General features: G+C 38.0%; 2 pseudogenes; both read right to left on the bottom strand.

Moving 5' to 3' along the window:
• Positions 1-4,440: 4,440 nt before the first annotated feature.
• LOC119511932 lies at positions 4,441-4,536 on the bottom strand (annotated as a pseudogene).
• Positions 4,537-15,055: 10,519 nt separating this feature from the next.
• On the bottom strand, positions 15,056-16,351 carry LOC119511241 (annotated as a pseudogene).
• Positions 16,352-18,670: the final 2,319 nt, after the last annotated feature.

Raw genomic sequence — 18,670 nt, 5'->3', positions numbered from 1 at the left:
GTTATCTTAGGTTAGTTGTCTTTTTCTTACTCCCTTGTTATGGTCTCTTTGAAATGTTCTTTTATTGTATGTTTGTTTTCTTTTTAACTTTTTTTTCATACAGTTGATTTAAAAAAGAAGGGAAAGTTAAAAAAAAAAAAAAAGAAAAACAAGGAAAAAAAAAAAAAGATGTAGTGCCCCCTTGAGGAGCCTGTGGAGAATGCAGGGGTATTCGCCTACCCCACCTCCATGGTTGCTAACATGACCACAGACATAGGGGACTGGTGGTTTGATGGGTTGAGCCCTCTACCATAAGTTTTACCCTTGGGAAGACGGTTGCTGCAAAGGAGAGGCTAGGCCTCCCTATATTTGTGCCTAAGAGTCTCCTCCTGAATGCCTCTTTGTTGCTCAGATGTGGCCCTCTCTCTCTGGATAAGCCAACTTGAAAGGTGAAATCACTGCCCTCCCCCCTCTGTGGGATCAGACACCCAGGGGAGTGAATCTCCCTGGCAACGTGGAATATGACTCCCGGGGAGGAATGGAGACCCGGCATCGTGGGACGGAGAACATCTTCTTGACCAAAAGGGGGATGTGAAAGGAAATGAAATAAGCTTCAGTGGCAGAGAGATTCCAAAACGAGCCGAGAGATCACTCTGGTGGGCACTCTTACGCACACTTTAGACAACCCTTTTTAGGTTCTAAAGAATTGGGGTAGCTGGTGGTGGATACCTGAAACTATCAAACTACAACCCAGAACCCATGAATCTCGAAGACAGTTGTATAAAAATGTAGCTTATGAGGGGTGACAATGGGATTGGTAAAGCCATAAGGACCAAACTCCACTTTGTCTAGTTTATGGATGGATGTGTAGAAAAATAGGGGAAGGAAACAAACAGACAAAGGTACCCAGTGTTCTTTTTTACTTCAATTGCTCTTTTTCACTCTAATTATTATTCTTGTTATTTTTGTGTGTGTGCTAATGAAGGTGTCAGGGATTGATTTAGGTGATGAATGTACAACTATGTAATGGTACTGTAGACAATCGAAAGTACAATTTGTTTTGTATGACTGCGTGGTATGTGAATATATCTCAATAAAATGATGATTAAAAAAAATTTAATGCCAAGGATTATATAAAAATTTGCTATGGAGAAAAATTAGGATAAGGGAATAGAAAGTTATGGTTAAGTGATGAGATGTGGCTATTTAAAGAAAGATAGTCAACTGAAGTTTCCCTGATCGGTCAACTTTGAGGCATAGACAGCAATGAAATAAGACAGCGTATCATGGGAAATATGTAGGAAGAAAGAAGGAAAATAAAAATAAAGAAAAAAGGAAGGGAGGAGAGAGAGAGAAGCAAATGCAAAAGCTGCGAAGACACAATTGAGGCAAGTTATAAATAATTATCACTACCTTAAATATGACTGGAATGTATATTTAAAAATATATTCACATAATCTACATATCGGACTGCAGGCATCAAATTGAACATCTTCTCTTTCATCTGAGTGTTATGCTTTTACCAACAAAGCAGTTACTTTTCAAAATATTTGAGCAATGCCTATTGAGAAATTGCTTTTAGAAACAGTTTATGAAGTATACTGTATTTGAAAAATTCAGTCTCATTAGTATATACTTACAACTTGTTTTTGACAAAAGAAGTGCTTTACCAGCTTGATCACCTGCTTTATTACTTAGACTTGATGGTGACTGGTTTCTGGCTATTCCAAAATCAATCTATACTCAGAAAAAAAAGATTTGAGTAACTATTAATTTTTACTTGTGCACCTAACAGCTCTTTTCCTTTTTGAGGCCATCTGGCCAATGTAACGTTACCCAGAATTTAAGAATTAGCAAGAACATAATAAAAATATGAAATGGACAGTGTCAGGAATAAAATAGGCACCTAATAACATTCTATTCTTGCCAATTTTTATAAACTATAAGTATATTTGTTTTATTTTGTGATTTTTTTTTTAATATTCATAGCCAGCCCCAAATCACAGATTTGGGAACCACTAGTTTTCCCACATTCCTTTATTAACTCATGCATGGTATTATTCTTTTGTCTTTTTCTTTGTATTTCCTTCATTAGATATCTATTCAGTTATTTAAAATCTTTTCTAAAAAACTGAGCTAAAATCTGTTAGGAAAAATTAGCATCTTTCAGGATGATAGAGAATAAAATTTGTATTACCCTTACCTATATTTAGCAATGTTTTCTGAGTATAGAGCAAAGACTACATTACATATGATTACTAAATTAACATACAAAATTCTGATAGGATTTACACACATTTTGATCCAAGCTGCTTCAAAAATAATTGCTAACCACGCAAGATAGTTTTCACAGGTGCGTCAATTTGCTAGGATTACTAGATGGGACACCTCTGAGGATTGTAGGTGGGCGAGGCTGTTTGGGAGTCAGCCAGCTCCTATTTGATTTTCTGCCAGTATACCTCTTCTGCTTAGGAGCCCCCAAAAGGCCACTGTTTGTATTAATACATTTACCTTAATTGATTTTTAGTCTTGGCATCTACCTATTTATTTATGTATCACATCTAATTTTAAGGACTTAACAAGAAACTTAGATACATGAAAGAAATCCCCCTTTGTTTTTGCTCTAGAATCAGGACACTTCAACAAGCTGAAGTTATCACAAAATTACGTGAACAGCCCTTTAGTAGTTTTCTCAGATTTTATAATGTTTTAAAGAGTTCTTAACTCTATTTTTTTCTAAGAAAAACATATTATAAACAGATATAAAAACACATTGACTAATAGTATTGTTCTTTACTCTGTAGTTCATCTTTTAGGTACAGTAGGAGTCTTGAATTATTAACCTCCAGGGCTGAAACCTCTATGAGTTATGCCTCTTTTTCTGAGGTTCTAAAGCCTGGTTAATATCTACCTCACTGAGCCAGATCCTTCTTCTTCTACTTTGAATTATCATTTGGGCCCTTCTTTTCCCTGCTTATAACCTTCACCCATCAGTACTACCAGTGGTAAGCAAAATCCCAGAGTTTCTCATTAGGCTTCTCCACAGCTATAAATTAATTCATGCAAATGAATCTGAATATGTAATTATAGGAAAGTTTATCACCTATGGACCTTTTTTTAATCATATTTTTTATTGTAGAATATAACACATATACATAAAAGTGATAACTTTCCAAGTACAATTTAACAAGTAGTTAGCAAATTTCAAGGAATATTATAGGTTACAATTCCACAGTTTCAGTTATTTCCTTATTATGAACTATAACATATATACAAAAAGGTAATATCTTTCAAAGTATGATTTAACAAGTAGATATATAAGATATTTCCAAATATATTATGAGTTACTATACCATAGTTTCAGTTATTTCCTTATTGTGAAATATAACATATACACAAAAAGGTATAGCTTTCAAATTACAATTTAACCAGTAGCTATAGAACAGATTTCAAAGGATGGTATGGGTTATAGTTCCACCATTTCTGTTCTTTCCTTCTAACTATTATAATACCCTAGAAAGTAAGAAAAAGAAACTTATATAAAGATTCAGAATTCATAATCCTTTATTAAATTCCATCTTGTCTGTTGCTATCCTTTCCTCTAGTTTAATCACTTTCCCAATCTTCACGGATGTCTATGCTGTAACCACACTAACCTGTTCATGTTGAAAAGGGGTGTCAACTTTATGAACAAAAGGGACACATCTACATGATGTTCTTGAAGAGGCTATTGCTTCTGGGTTTTGGGACTTAGCTGGCATAGGAGCACTCTGAAGGATTTAAGTTTCTGATGAATAAGCTTAGTGAGTGAAACTTTTATAGTCTCAGATAGGGATCCGGGTATTCTTTAAGGTTTTTGGGACTACTGTTGACTTGGGCTTATCATATTGTGGTCATTTGGCATATGTAGGTTAAGCTTGCATAGGAGTAACCTCCAGGACAACCTCTTGACTCTATTTGAATTATCTTAGCCATTAAAACCTTATTTTGTTGCCTTTCTTTCCCCCCATTTGGTTAAAAAGGCATTCTCAATTCCTCGATGCCAGAGTCAGGCTCATTTCCGGAATCCATGTCCCATGTCGCCAGAAAGGCTCATGCATCTTGGGGGTCCTGTCCCATGTCGGGGGGGGGGGGTGATGAATTTATTTGCAGAGTTAGGCTTAGAGAGAGAAAGTCCACATTTGGGCAACAAAGGAGGTTCTCTGTAGTTGACTCCTAGGCATAATTATAGGGGGGCTTAGCTTCCTCTTTACAGCCATAAGTTTCACCTGAGCAAGCCTCAAGATTGAGGGCTTGACTTATAAAGTAGGCAGTTCCTAAGTTCACAGAGCAGATATTATATCAACTATAATCCATCCAAATCTCACATTATCACTTAGTTGTACACTCCTCGTCATTCTCCATTTTAAACAATTCTCATGACCCAAAACATCTCGTAGCTCTTGTCACCCCTTACTTATTAAAAATATGGAATGCTTCATGAATTTGCATGTCATCCTTGCACAGGGGCCACGCTAATGTTCTCTGTATCATTCCAACCCACCCACCCGTGCTGGTTTGGATGTATTATGTCCTCCAAAACACCATTATCTTTGATGCAGTCTTGTGTGGGCAGGAGACATATTGGTATTGATTGGGTTGGAGATTTTTGATTTGATGTGTCTGTGGAGATGTGATCACTCAACTGAGGGTGAGATCTTTCATTGGATAATTTCCTTGGAGGTGTGGCCCCGCCCATTCAGCATGGGCCTTGATTACTTTGCTGGAGCACTATATAAGCTCAGACAGAAGGAGCGAGCTTATTACAGCCAAGAAGGACATTTTGAAGAATGCCCAGGAGCTGAGAGAGGAGCTGCAGATGAGGGACAGTTTGAAGACGGCTGTTGAAAGCAGACTCTTGCTCCAGAGAAGCTAAGAGAGGACAAATGCCCCAAGAGTAACTGAGAGTGACATTTTGAAGAGGAGCTGTGGCCTAGAGAGAAAAGTCCTAGGAGAAAGCCATTTTGAAACCAGAACTTGGAGCAGACGCCAGCCACGTGCATTCCCAGCTAACAGAGGTTTTCTGGATGCCTTTGGCCATCCTCTAGTGAAGGTACCCTATTGTTGATGTGTTACCTTGGACATTTTATGGTCTTAAGACTATAACTGTGTAACCAAATAAATCCCCTTTATAAAAGCCAATCCATTTCTTGTGTTTTGTATTCTGGCAGCATTAGCAAACTGGAACACCATCCATGGAACCTTGAACTCTATGAGCTACCTTGTAAATATTCTCTGATTTTTATATGCATATATATTTACTTTGTTTTAATTGACTGTATATATTTATATTTTTAGTAAACTTGTAGAAAATGACAAATCAATAGCCATCAAAGCAGGTACTATGAAAGAAGCAACGAGGAAGACATAATTCATGGGAGAGAAGATGTGAGTAACTTTCTTGGAGGTGAAAAAGAGATGATGTGGTCAGCGTTAAAGGAACTCGCAGGATTTGGGAAAAGATCCTTCTAGTAAGAGCAAACCAAAGTAGAGTGCATGAGTTGGAAGATAAGCATGTACAATCATTCATGTTTTTCTGGCTTGGGAAACATCTGGGAATGGAGTAATTACTAGATGGAAATTATTTGTATTTAAGGAGGCTATTCTGGATTTGGAAGAGGAAGAGGAACAAAGAGAGTCCAGGTGGAAGTCTATAAGCACTGGGATCCAGAGTTGGAACTCCAGTGCCAGGCTGCCAGAGTCCAAATCCTGGCTCTGCCACTTCCCAGACTGCCTGACTGTTCACCAAACCTGTTTCTTCTTCACATAGGGAGACTATGTGAAGGTTCTCTGGTAGTTCAATGTGGTCCCATAACTGAGAGTTCTAGAAGAATATGAACAGGAGTGATATGCATGTATATTTCCAGGCCTTGCTCATAAAAACCTACCATGTCTAACTCTCCATGCTCTTTCTACATGTTCCAGTTCATGACAAGAAGCACTGTGTGTTAAGCAGAATAATGGCCCCCCAGAAATGTCCATATCTTCATCCCAGAACCTGTGACTATTTTAGGTTACACGGTCCAAGGGAGTTTAGGTTGCTGATGGAATTAAGGTTGCTAATCAGCTGACCGTAAAGTAGGGAGATTACCCTGGATTATCTGAGTGAGCCCAATGGAATCACAAGAGTCCTTAAAGATAGAAGGCAGAAGAGAGAGAACAAGAGAGATGGCAGTGGGAGAAGGACTTGGCTGAACAATGCTGGCTTTGAAGATAGAAGGTGGCTATGAGGCAAGGAAAGCAGGTGGTCTCTAGAAATTGGAAAAGGCAAGGGAATGGATAATCCCTCAGAGCCTCCAGAAGGAATGCCACCCTGCCACACCCTGGTCTTGGCCCGGTGAGATCCATGTCTGACTTCTGACCTACAGATCTGTAAGATAAGTATGTGTTGTTTTAAGCCACTAAGTACGTGATAATTTGTCACAGCAGCAACAGAAAAGTGATATATACTGCAACCTTGAAAGCCCTGTGTTGAAGTTGTCAAAACCACTAGAGGGAAGGAGTCTGGGTCCCTAAATTACCTCTTGGAAGAGAATTGCCAACCAATCAAAACACCTGCTGTGCATGAATAAGAAATAAGCTTCTATTGTGCCTTAGTGTTTATGGCTTTTGGAATTAGTTTTTTGTAGAGACTATTGTCACCTTGATTGTAACATTTTGAAAAATCACATAACCTCTTCATGCCTTAGTTTCCTTATATATAAAATGTGTATTATAATATTATTTGTGAGGTTGGTCTTGCTTACCTCAAATTTATCTTCAACTTAAAGATCTGATTTCCAGCCTGATAATGAGAGTATTCCATGACCTTTTTGGTTGGTGCAAAGATTAAATGAATTAATATATATATAGAACACTGAGAATGACTACTGACATGTTAAATCCTATTACAGAGATAACTACTGTTATCATTTAGGAATTTGAAGGAAAAAATTAAGACAGAAGTTTTGGAGGCCAATGAAACAGCATAGGGATGCCAGTGAGTGGAGCAGTGTCAAAATTCTAAAAAAAATCACTTAAATTTGTGGGGAAATTATGCAACTTTACTGTTTATAGTTTATCTAATCTTGCTTTTGGTACAGAAAGGTAAAGAGTAGTAAAGCTTTGATTATATAAAACACAAAGAGTTTGCCCTACATTGGGCTGTAAATGGACCCGCACATTGTAGAATATACCACTTTTCCCTTCTTTCCTTCCTTCTTCTATCTTTGGAACTTTTGAGTACACTAAGTTCTTGGAATCATATAAGTAATTTCCCCTCTTATGGATGATACATTTATGCAAACATGAAGAAGCATGAACCGTACAATCTCAATCCTAAAATAAGGTGCATATGAAAAGATTTCTTAAGGAAAGCTTGGGTACAAATTATTTCAAATAGATAGTTTAGGAGATGCTTCACAAAGAAGCATTGGAGGTTTTATAACTCACTTCATCTCCCTTAGTTACCATAGCAACAGTTAGGGAAAAAATAAGTCAAATTCTTATCAAACCGCTGCCTCAGCTGCCCATCCTCCAAAAGACATTGAATGAATCCTCTGTCCCAGCAGCATGGCTTCGTCAGTGTCACCCAGCAATTGATTACTCTGCAAAATAAAATGAAAAATGGACAAAGAATGAGAATGAATTAATATGCATTATTTTTCTAGGCTTCAGCATTTTCCATGGAAAAAAAAATTGTGATGGTGTTTCAATGACTTAGAAGGCAACAACTTCCAAATTTTGATGAAATGAGTCATTCTTTTGGACTCATTTATAAACAATAATTATGTAAACTTTGGCATCGATAAAAAAGTCAATTTCTATAAATATGAATGGAGGGTTATAGATTAGAAATACTGGTAAAATATATGGCTGTTGGTAATACTACTTTTCCCCTATTTTCCTTAGAGATTTCCATGTTGCTTTGTGATAATATGAGGAAAACCAGGTATTAGCTGGCAGGATATCCAAGTCATTTTGTCTTTTTGATTTAAATGAAATTACTGAACTCTTATTCTACAAAAAGCAGAAACTCCAGGGTTCACTTCCAAAAGATTTGGAGATTTTTGGAAGTGTTACTTTTTCTCCAAGGCCTCTGGCCCTGTGTTCCCTTTCCTGAGGACTTGCCTGGTGCAGGTTTTTCCTCCCCAACACCATCCTGCGCTCACCACCAGCAGGTTCTTCTGTCATTTCAAAGATTGCACATGCTAGACCGTGTTGTGATGTTTACTAAAATTGAAGGCTCAAGTAGGGTGACCATTACAGAGAACACCATGCAACAACTATGTTAAAATTGGGTAATAGATACCAGTAAAGTCACTTAGCCATTTTCCCCTCACCATCTGCCATCCCAGTCTCTGGCCGTCTTGCTGCTCCTTTTTTCCTTCTCCCTCTGCCTCTTCATCCCCTCCTGTCTTTCTCTCTCAGGCTGTTGTGGGAAGCTCCAAATTTTCCTTATCAGAGTATGTTTCACACTTTTCCCTCTCTTCATTTTATTTCTTTGCTTTCCAAATGGATTATTTTCATGTTTTGGCTTCAAACTCTAAACAACCATTCATAATATTTTCTTAAATAAAGAGCCATTTATCGTAGAGACACATAATGCCACTTACTAAGGTATTGGAAACCCTCTAGTCAGTTGTGACTCTGAGTAACAGTTCAGTTCTCTCCAACAGAGAATTTAAGGTAGAGATTTATATTCCTACAAAATGACAAATTTTTCATGAATCACTCTGACTTTCAATAAGTCTGAGCCACATGAGATCAGTTTTAATGAGAAATAGATTTTCCATATTATAGAGATAGGAATTTGAGGGACATAGAAGTCATTTGTCTAATATTCCAAAGCTAGCAAATAGAAAAACCAGAATTTGGTCCCAGGTCTTTGGATTTCTATGGCAGGATTCTTGACATTACACCATATGTCATTGACAGGTTAATATGAAGGCTGTGTGTGGTAACCCCAAGGTAGTACTTGGAAATTGTCCACTCATTACAATTATAGAGTCTGAGGTCCTGGTTTAAACTAAGGAAATGGGAAATTTTCCAGAAAGATCAGAGAAGAGTCATGCAACTATGTAACGATTGGATATTGGTATTCGTGGAGAAGAATAGAAGACGTGCTCACATCGGTGGTCTGCTGTGCAATGATTATGCCTCTGACAGTGGCTCCAAGGCATGTTTTCTGAAAGGACATATTTGTGTTCTGTGATATTAACTTCAAGAGGTTATGGTTATAGTAGAAAGAGGTTATAGTGGAAAACATTTCTAGCTTCCCTTATTTGATTTGTGGAATCATCCATGAATTCAATTAATCTCTTCAAAGGATTATTTATTTTGTCCCCTCTCCCCACTTTCTCTTATTTGGTCTGCAATATGTTTAGAAGATATGTATTTCATAAGTATACCCTATAAAGTAATATTTTTAAATATCTCCTAAAATTTTTAATGATGAGATAAAAATATTCTGTCATTGTGGCATATTAGATTATGAAGTACAAACTTACTTTAAAACATAAATGTTGGGTCAAAATTTACACATTATAGTTTCAGGCAAACTACCTATAACTGATTTCATCTTGCTCAGGACTCTCAATCTATATTGAGGCTGGAGTGGGGATATGGAACTAAGCATGCTAATTAATGGTGAATTAGTTTCTCTTCTATTTAAGATCATCTCTTTCAGATTAATTCAGTATTATTTGAGTAAATAGGCAATGCAGCATTTAACTGATTTTCTGCTAGGTGAGTTTCTTGCTTCTCTTGAGGTACCTCTCTTGCACCCTCATCCTTCTCAAGAAGGTATTGAGGTGCAGGGGAGATCACGTGTATCCTCATGGCATTAGTGGGTAGGAGTGCCACACTCCAGTGGGACCATCTCACTCTGTCTCTCTACAGAGGTCCCTGACCTCACCATCGAAGTTGCTGTGTCTCAAGCTCTCTTTTCAGGATATGTGTGTGGATGTGGTGATTGCTCTAGGGATGTAACCAGGTCCCCACCTGGGCTCTCAGCAGCTCGGCAGCTCCACAAGTTGATCCCTGGTTTGGTAGACTTTCCCTTCATCTTCTGGCTAGTGGGTCTCTTCACTCTGTTGGGAGATAATAACTCCATGGGTCTCTTGCATTTCTGCTCGTCTTGCAAGTGAGGCACTGATTGCCTTCTGTTCTGGACAATCATTTAAGGATCTTTGTATACTGAAGGGCCTTGGAAGGTAGAGATACTGTTCCTCTGTGGAGCAGGTATATTTGCCATCCATTATTAGACATTCAGCTTCCTTAAGCTGTGTGAATTGTCATTCCATCTTCTTTGTGTTTCCCTTTGGGAACTGGGGTTTGTAGAAGCAGCACAGAAACCTCTGATGCACTGGCTACTGCTAATGCTGTGATTCACCAATGGTCCTTCTCTTCTCTTCCAGGAGTCTTGTGCCTTCTACCAGTATCCATGCAACTGGCACTCTAACTTACTAGATTGTAAGTAAGTTTTTTAGGCCATTTTTAGTTCTTTATATGCCTCTCATGTAAGAGTCCCCTTGACAAGCACACACCTGAGAACTTCAGGTTTCTTCTGAGTTTTATAATGGGGAGGGACATTTAAGAAATTCATGGTCTTTCCACAGCATTTCTACTATAAATGAACAATATATATTCTGGATATTAAACCCTTATTGGATATATGGTTTCCAAATATTTTCACCCATTGAGTAGGTTGTCTTTTTACTCCCATGATGATGAAGTAAAAAGCATTATTCCTTTGATGCAGAAAAGTTTTTGATTTTGACAAGGTCCCATTTATCTATTTTTTTCTTTTGTTGCTTGTGCTTTGGGTGTAAAGTCTAAGAAAGCATTGTATAACACAAGGTCCTGAAGATGCCTCCCTATGTTTTCTTTTAGGGGTTTGATAGTTCTGGCTCTTATATTTAGGTCTCTGATCCACTTTGAGTTCATTTTTGTATATGGTGTGAGGTAGGGGTCCACTTTCACCTTTTTGCAAATGGAGATCCAGTTTTCCCAGCACTGTTCGTTGAAGAGCGTGTTCTTTGCCAATCATGTGGTCTTTGCCCTCTTGCTAAAAACCACTTGGCCACAATGCGAGGGTTGATTTCTAAGCTCTCAATTTAATTTGATTGGTCTATATGTCTGTTCTTGTGCCAGTACCATACTATTTTGATTACAGGGACTTTGCAATAAGTTTTTAGATCAGGAAGTGTGAGTCCCCCAACTTCATACATCTTTTTCAAGATGGCTTTGGCTATTCAGGGCCCCTTGCCCTTCTGAATAAATTTGATGATTGGCTTTTCCATTTCTGCAAAGAAGTTTGTTAGAATTTTGATTGGGATTGTGTTGAATATGTAAATCACTTTGGGTAGTGTTGATATCATAACAATATTTAGTCTTCCAATCTGTGAATACAGAATGTCCTTCTATTTATTTAGGTCTTCTTTGTTTTCTTTTAGCAATGTGTTGTAGTTTTAAAGTACTTTATACTCTTGGTTAAATTTATTCCTAGATATTTGATTCTTTTAGTTGAAGTTTTTTCTTAACTTCTTCCAACTGTTCATTTCTAGTACATAGAAACACTACTGATTTGGGGGTGTTGATCATGTACCCTGCCACTTGGCTGAATTCATTTGTTAGCTCTTATAGTTCTGTTGTGGATTTTTTTCAGGATTTTCTGTATATAGGATAATGTCATTGGCAAATAGGGAAAGTTTTACTTATTCATTTCCAGTATGAACGACTTTTATTTCTTTTTCTTGCCTAAATGCTCTGGCTAGGACATCCAATACACTGTTGAATAATAGTAGTGACAGTAGGTATCCTTGCCTTGTTCCTGATCTAAGAGGGAAAACTCTCAATATTTCACCATTAAGTGTGGTATCAGTTGTGGGTTTTTCATATATGCTCTTTACCATGTTGAGAAGGTTTCCATCTGTTCTAATTTTCTAAGTGTTTCTATCCAGAAGGGGTGCTGAACTTTGTCAAATGTCTTTTCGGAGTCAATTGAGATGATCATATGTTTTTTTCCTCTTCATTGTGTTTAATGTAGTGTATTACATTAATTGATTTTCTTATGTTGAACCACACTTGCATACCTGGGATAAACCCAATTTGATCATCATGTGTGATTCATTTAATGTGCTGTTGTATTTGGTTTCTAGCATTTTGCTGAGTATTTTTGCATCTATATTCATAAGAGCTATTGGACTGTAATTTTATTTTCTTGTGGTATCTTTATCTGGCTTTGGTATGAAGGTGATAATCTCATAAAATGAATTAGGAAGTGTTCCCTCCTCTTGGAAGAGTTTGAGCAGGATTCATGTCAATTCTTCCTGCAGTGTTTTGTAAAATTTCCATGTGAAGCCATCGGGTCCTGGGCTTTTGTTTATTGAGATGTTTTTGATTACTGATTCAACCTCTTTACTAGTTATTGGATTGTTGAGATCTGTTTCTTCTTGAGTTAGTGTAGGTAGTTTGTGTGTTTCTAGGAATTTTTTCATTTCATCTAAGTTATCTAATTTGTTGGCATACAGTTGTTCATAGTATTTTCTTATAGTCCTTTCTATTTCAGTGGGAATGGTAGTAGTGTTCCCCTTTTCATTTCTGATTTTAGTTATTTGTGTCCTCTGTTTATTTTCATCAGTCTAGCTAAAGGTTTGCCAATTTTATTGATCTTTTCAAAGAGCCAACTTTTGTTTTTGTTGATTCTATTGTTTTTTATTCTCTATTTCCTTTATCTTATTTCTAATCTTTGTTACTTCATTTTTTCTGCTTGCTTTGGGTCCTTGCTCTTCTTTTTTCTAGTTCTTCTGGTTTTGAGGTTAGCTCTCTGGTTTTAAATCTTTCTTCTTTTTTAATGTAAATATTTAGAGCTATACATTTCCCTATTAACACTGCCTTTGCTATATCCCATAAGTTTTGATATGTTGTGTTTTTATTTTCCTTGTGATTCCCTCTTTAACCTGTTGGTTGATTAAGAGTAAGGTATGTATTTACACATATTTGTGAATTTTCTATTTCTCCCTCTGTTATTGATTTTTAGCTTCATTCCATTGTGGTTGGTGAAGATACATTGTATGATTTTAATATTTTTGAATTTATTGAGACTTCTTTTGACCCAACAAATGGTCTATCCTGGAGAATGATGTATGTGCACTTGAGAAGAATGTGTATTTTCTTTTTGTTGGGGGAGTGTTCCATGCATGTCTGTTAGGTCTACTTGTTTAGAGTATCCTTCCTTGTTGATATCATTTCCTAATTGATCTTCTGACTAGATTTCTATCCATTATTGTATGTGATGTATTAAAATCTCCTACTATTAATGTAGAACCATCAAGTTCTCCCTTTAAATCTGTCAGTACATGCTTTATATAATTTGGGGCTCTGCTGTTAGGTGCATTTATATTTATAATTGTTACATCTTCTTCTTGAATTTACCCCTTTATCAGGATGCAATGACCATTTTTGTCTCTTGTATAGTATTTTACTTAAAGCCTATTTTATCTGATATTAATATAGCTACCCTGGCTTCTTTTGATTACTGTTTGCATGGTATATTTTTTCCATCTTTTAACTTCTTAAACCTACTCATGTCTTTTTTATTTAAGGTGAGTCTCTTGTAAACAGCCTGTAGCTGGGTGTCCCAGTTTGCTAATGCTACCATTGGGCAAAACACCAGAAATGGACTGGCTTTTTTTTTTATTAATTATAAGACAGCTTCTTTTATTATTTTTATTTTTAAGACTAAGCATCCTCATTGACAATCCAGAAACACAACCTCTGCTGACTCTATGGACCAAAGCACACTCCCCACATGGTAAAAGCAATTCCCCAATTTTCAATGACAAGGTAGGAAAAGTGAACACGTTCACAAGCTGCAGCTGAATTCCTCTGTCCTTTTTTCCAAAAAATTTTGCTCCCAAGCCACTCACAGACCATAAGGAGAGACAATTTTCAAAAAGCCAACAAAAACCCAGAAACAAGGATCTAGGTATCAAACCAAAATTATTCCCCATTACACTGTTGTTGCACAAAGGACAGGAAGCCACATTCAGAATATCTTACAGGAAAAATAAATAAAAATAAAAAGGATCCAGAAAGTTAGGGCTGAAACTGCAATGGTGTGGACAGGAAAGTTCAGCTTGTTCAGTTTGGGAATATATTGGGCTTTCTCCTATTCCTGCAGAGGAAATAAAACATGAACTGCTGTTAAAGTTAATATTAAAATTGTCCTTACCAACTGAAGGTAGGGCAAAGGTGAAGGGAGAGAATGTAGAACAAAGGGTAGCAAAAACCTTTTGAATCTAGACCCTTGAATCTAGACTCCATTGCCCAAGAAAATTGAAAAGGGCTGAAAATTCTTCTGAGCCAGAGATGTGGCTCAAAACCAGAGGACCATATATCAGTAATAAATATCAGGTGACTCACAGTGTCACCCAAGGTCAAAAATAAAAATATTTTAAAATTATCTATTAATTTCTATTCTTAAAAGCAGTTCAAAGTGACTCTGGGCCATCCAATTTGTTATCGGGTAAAATGCTCCCTCCAAGGAAAACTAACTCAACAGAAATTTAGGTTGGAAGAAATGTGAGTAACATGGAGGAAATGAGATCAAGCTTGTAAGAGGATGCAGTGATTCTCAGTTCAACTTTAATAAGGCTCCTACCAACCCCCACTGTAAGGAGTAGTACGAGGGGGTTCCAATGGAAACGTCTTAGAAGGGATGATTCTCAGGACAAAAGGGTCTGTAAACTTAAAACTTGACCTTCTCTTTACCTAAAGAAAATAAATATATAATTTTTAACTATTCAGAGTTGGGAGGCCATTATAATATTTAATATTCTTTAGTTTCTATTTTCTAAACCTTTGGTTTTAATTTTCTCAGTTTATGTTACACTGAAAAATGTGTGAATGTGCCTTAATCAATAGTACCAAATGAAACTATAAACCTGTTCTTCCATATCTGTTACATAGAATGAGTGATTGAATGATTCCCTATATATCTTGCAAGGTTACTTTGTGTACTCGACAAAAGATAAGGGCAAACCACTCCATTTCCTTAATCTTGAAGAGTAGGAGTTAAGTAATCTTCTATCTCATCTTCCCAAATGTCTCCATTAACATCCACAGCATGGAACAACTGGTTGAAACAGGGAGAAGCAGGATCAGTGAAATGTTTATAAGGGTTTGCTCTAGAGAGAGAACCCATGCAAATCCAGCAGAAATACTGCATACAGCCAGTACATGTCATCCTATTACATCCATCTAATTTCTCTATGGGAGTCCCACAACACGGGGAGCTCTTTGAATTCTTTTCTAGCCACTCCTTACTTTCTGTCTCTTCCAGTGCCTTCTGAATCACCCTCTTACCTTATCTCTGTTCCAAAAATCATTTATTGGCTTCATCTGCTTGCAAGTACTCATTTCGTAAGTCCATTAACTTCTCTGCCATAACCTTACATGGAGAGATACTGTGGTAAGTCAATCTGCACAAGGTACAGAAGGCAAAATTGCAGCTGGAGCAGATGCCCGTGGTGCAGCCAGGCTCCTGCATGACAGGCAGCTGGCAGCATGGGCAGGGGCAGTACACCACATCTGCCACCAGGTCCAAGGTGGATTGGAGGAGAAGGCGGTCATAATGAGCAAATAACTTTGCTTCCACTAGCTCTTTGACCTGACCAGGGGTGGCCACTGAAGGGCACTTTGGTTCTGGGCAGTTGAGGCATTGAACTTGGCCGTTGCTGATCTGGATTTCAAAGTAGTCCTTCAGACAGGCTTTGCAGTACACATGCCTACACTCCAAGAAGTATATGCATTCACTACCTAGCTTCTCATAAAAACAGATATTGCACAGGAACAATTTACTGTTAAAGCACTTTTTCTGCTGAGCTTGATCAAAGTCCAAGATTTCCTGGCTCGGACTCGACAATGATTCCACATCCTGCACAGCTCTTTAGTCCACCTCTTCCCCTTGGTCTACATCTGATCCAGCAGCACCACCAAAATCTAGCTCTGTGTTGAGAGAGGCTTGACTGTCCTTCTCTGCACTTTTCCCTGAGAGCCCATCTTGAGCTCAAAAGTAGAGACAATATTCAGGTATGCTAGGGTCTCTTCCTTAAGAAACTGCATCCAGGCAAACAGGACCATGCTGCTACGGTGTTCTTCTCACAGATTGTCTAAGTGTTTGCAAAGAGCAGATAGCTCTCACAAATATCTTGAAATTTTGTGGCAAATCCAGATAGATCCTGGTTTCTGCACCTTGGACAGACTCTGCTTTTCTAAATTCTTCCCCATCATAAATACTCTCCAAGGCCAGCAGGTCATCCTCCTGAGCTTCTCAGTCTTCTACTGACATTAAATTTTCTGAGGAGCTGTTATTGATGACCAGAAGAAAAGGATATTAACACTGCAGTCTATGTTTCATTTCAGGGAGTTTGGAATTCATGCAAATCATGTTTATTCTCCAGCCAGTGGAGAGGAGACTGCTGAAGTTGGTTAAGAAGCCAAGATGTGGGACTCATACTAGATACACTATGAAAATTCTGCCATCTTGCATACCTGGAGTTGGCCCTGGAGTCGGTCCTTGCTCAGGGATCAGCATGCCGCCACCCTTGTCTCCATTAGCGTGCTCACCACCCGGAGTGCTGAGTCGTTGTTTGTGTGACTCAACTACAACCTAAGACAGGCCCCAACCTCGTTATCTGCCTCAGAGCTTGGCACACAGAGGTTGCTGTGCAAGCATGCCAGGTGTGGGCTGGCCCGGGGTCCCGAAAGGACAAGGACTGGACCTTCCCCTTCCTGCTCCTTGAGCACCCCAGGAAATCTGGGCTGGTTGGGCTGTGGAGGGGAGGCCGTCTCAGGTTTGAGAGGCCGAGGCCCACTGAGCAGTTCCTGCCTCGTGCGCCCAGAGCACGGTCCCCACCATCTGGATTGGCTTTTATAAAGGGGATTTATTTGGTTACAGAGTTACAGTCTTATGGCCATAAAAGTGTCCAAGCTACAGCATCAACAATAGAGTAACTCCACCAAAGGATGGCCAATGGCATCTGGAAAACCTCTGTTAGCTCAAAAGGCACATGGCTGGTGTCTGCTTGCTTTCAGGTTGCGTTTCAAAATGGCATTCTCCAAAATGTTGCTCTTGGGGCGTTTTGTCCTCTCTTAGATGCAGCTAAGAGGTCATTCTCAGTTGCTCTGAAGTCCTTCTGTTTGTGAGCCCCTTTATAAGACTCCAGGGAATTAATCAAGGTCTACATTGAATGGGCGGGTCCACACTTCTGTGGAAACATTCAATCAGAGGTCAAAGTGAAACCTAATCAAAGGTGTCACTCACAGTTGGGTGGGTCATATCCCCAAGGAAACACTCAATCAGAAGGTTCCAACCTAATCAACACTAGTATGTCTGCCCCCACAAGATTGCATTAAAGAATATGGCTTTTTCTGGGGGACATAGTATAAATAAACTAGCACACTGGATCATGCCTTTTTATCCGTTCTGCCAGTACCTGCCATTTGCCTGGAGAGTTCATTTCATTTACCCTTAAATCACTACTGATAATACAGGACTTTCTTCTGCCATTTTGCTATTCAGTCTTTGTAAGTCTTATAACTTTTTTGCCCCTCAGTCTTTTGTTGATGCCTACTTGCACTTTTATTTGATTTTTGGTATTGTATCATATTGAGTACCTTCTCATGTCTATCTGGATATAATTTTCATATATTTTTCTTATGGTTACCATGGGTTAAATTTAACGTCTTGAATATATAACAATCATATTTGGTTTGATACCAACTTGACTTCAATAGCATACACATACACTGTTCCTATACCCCTCTGCCCACCCCCCACCTTTCTTTGTAGTTGTTATAAATTATATCTTTGTATATTGTATGTCCAAAACCATAGATTTATCATTAATTTTTATGCATATGCATTTTAGCACCTGTAGGGAGTAAGAAGTGGAGTGACATTCCAAAAAAAAAAAAAAAAAAAAAAATTACAATGCAGTGGTACTGGCATTTATAATGATTCAAATGGTTACCTTTACTGGAGGTCTTTAATTTCTTCATGCTACTTTGAACCCATGTATAGTATCCTTTCCTTTCAATCTGAAGAACTCTCTTTAGCATTGCTTGTAGGGCAGGTCTAGTGGTGCTGAACTCTCTCAGCTTTTGTTTATCTGGAAATGTCTTAATCTCTCCATCATTTTTTGAAAGAAAGTCTTGCTGAATATAAAATTCTTGCTTGGTAGTTGTTTTCTTTTAGCACTTTAAGTATTTCAACCCATTGCCTTCTTGCCTCCATGGTTTCTGATGAGAAATTGGCATTTAATCTTATTGGGGCTCTCTTGTACGTAACACATTGCTTTTCTCTTGCAGATTTCAGAACTCTCTCCTTGTCCTTTGCATTTGACAGTTTGATTGGTACATAATGGGGTGTGTTTTCCTTCATATTTATCTTGTTTGATGTTCTCTGGCCTCGTTGGTATTGCATATTCATGGTTTTTTGCTAAGTTTGGGAAATTTTCCATCAGTATTTCTTTGGATTTACTTTCTGCCCGTTTCTCATTTTCTTCTCCTTCTGGGACTCCTATAATGTATATATTTGTACATGTGATAGTATCTCAGAGGTCTCTTGGGCTATTTTTGCTTTTTATAATTCTTTTTTTCTTTCTGT

The sequence above is a fragment of the Choloepus didactylus genome, chromosome 16, assembly GCF_015220235.1.
Source record: "Choloepus didactylus isolate mChoDid1 chromosome 16, mChoDid1.pri, whole genome shotgun sequence".
In the NCBI taxonomy this organism is placed as follows: domain Eukaryota; kingdom Metazoa; phylum Chordata; class Mammalia; order Pilosa; family Megalonychidae; genus Choloepus; species Choloepus didactylus.
The sequence above is the reverse complement of the archived record's forward strand: the minus strand, read 5'-3'. Positions and strand labels throughout refer to the sequence as shown.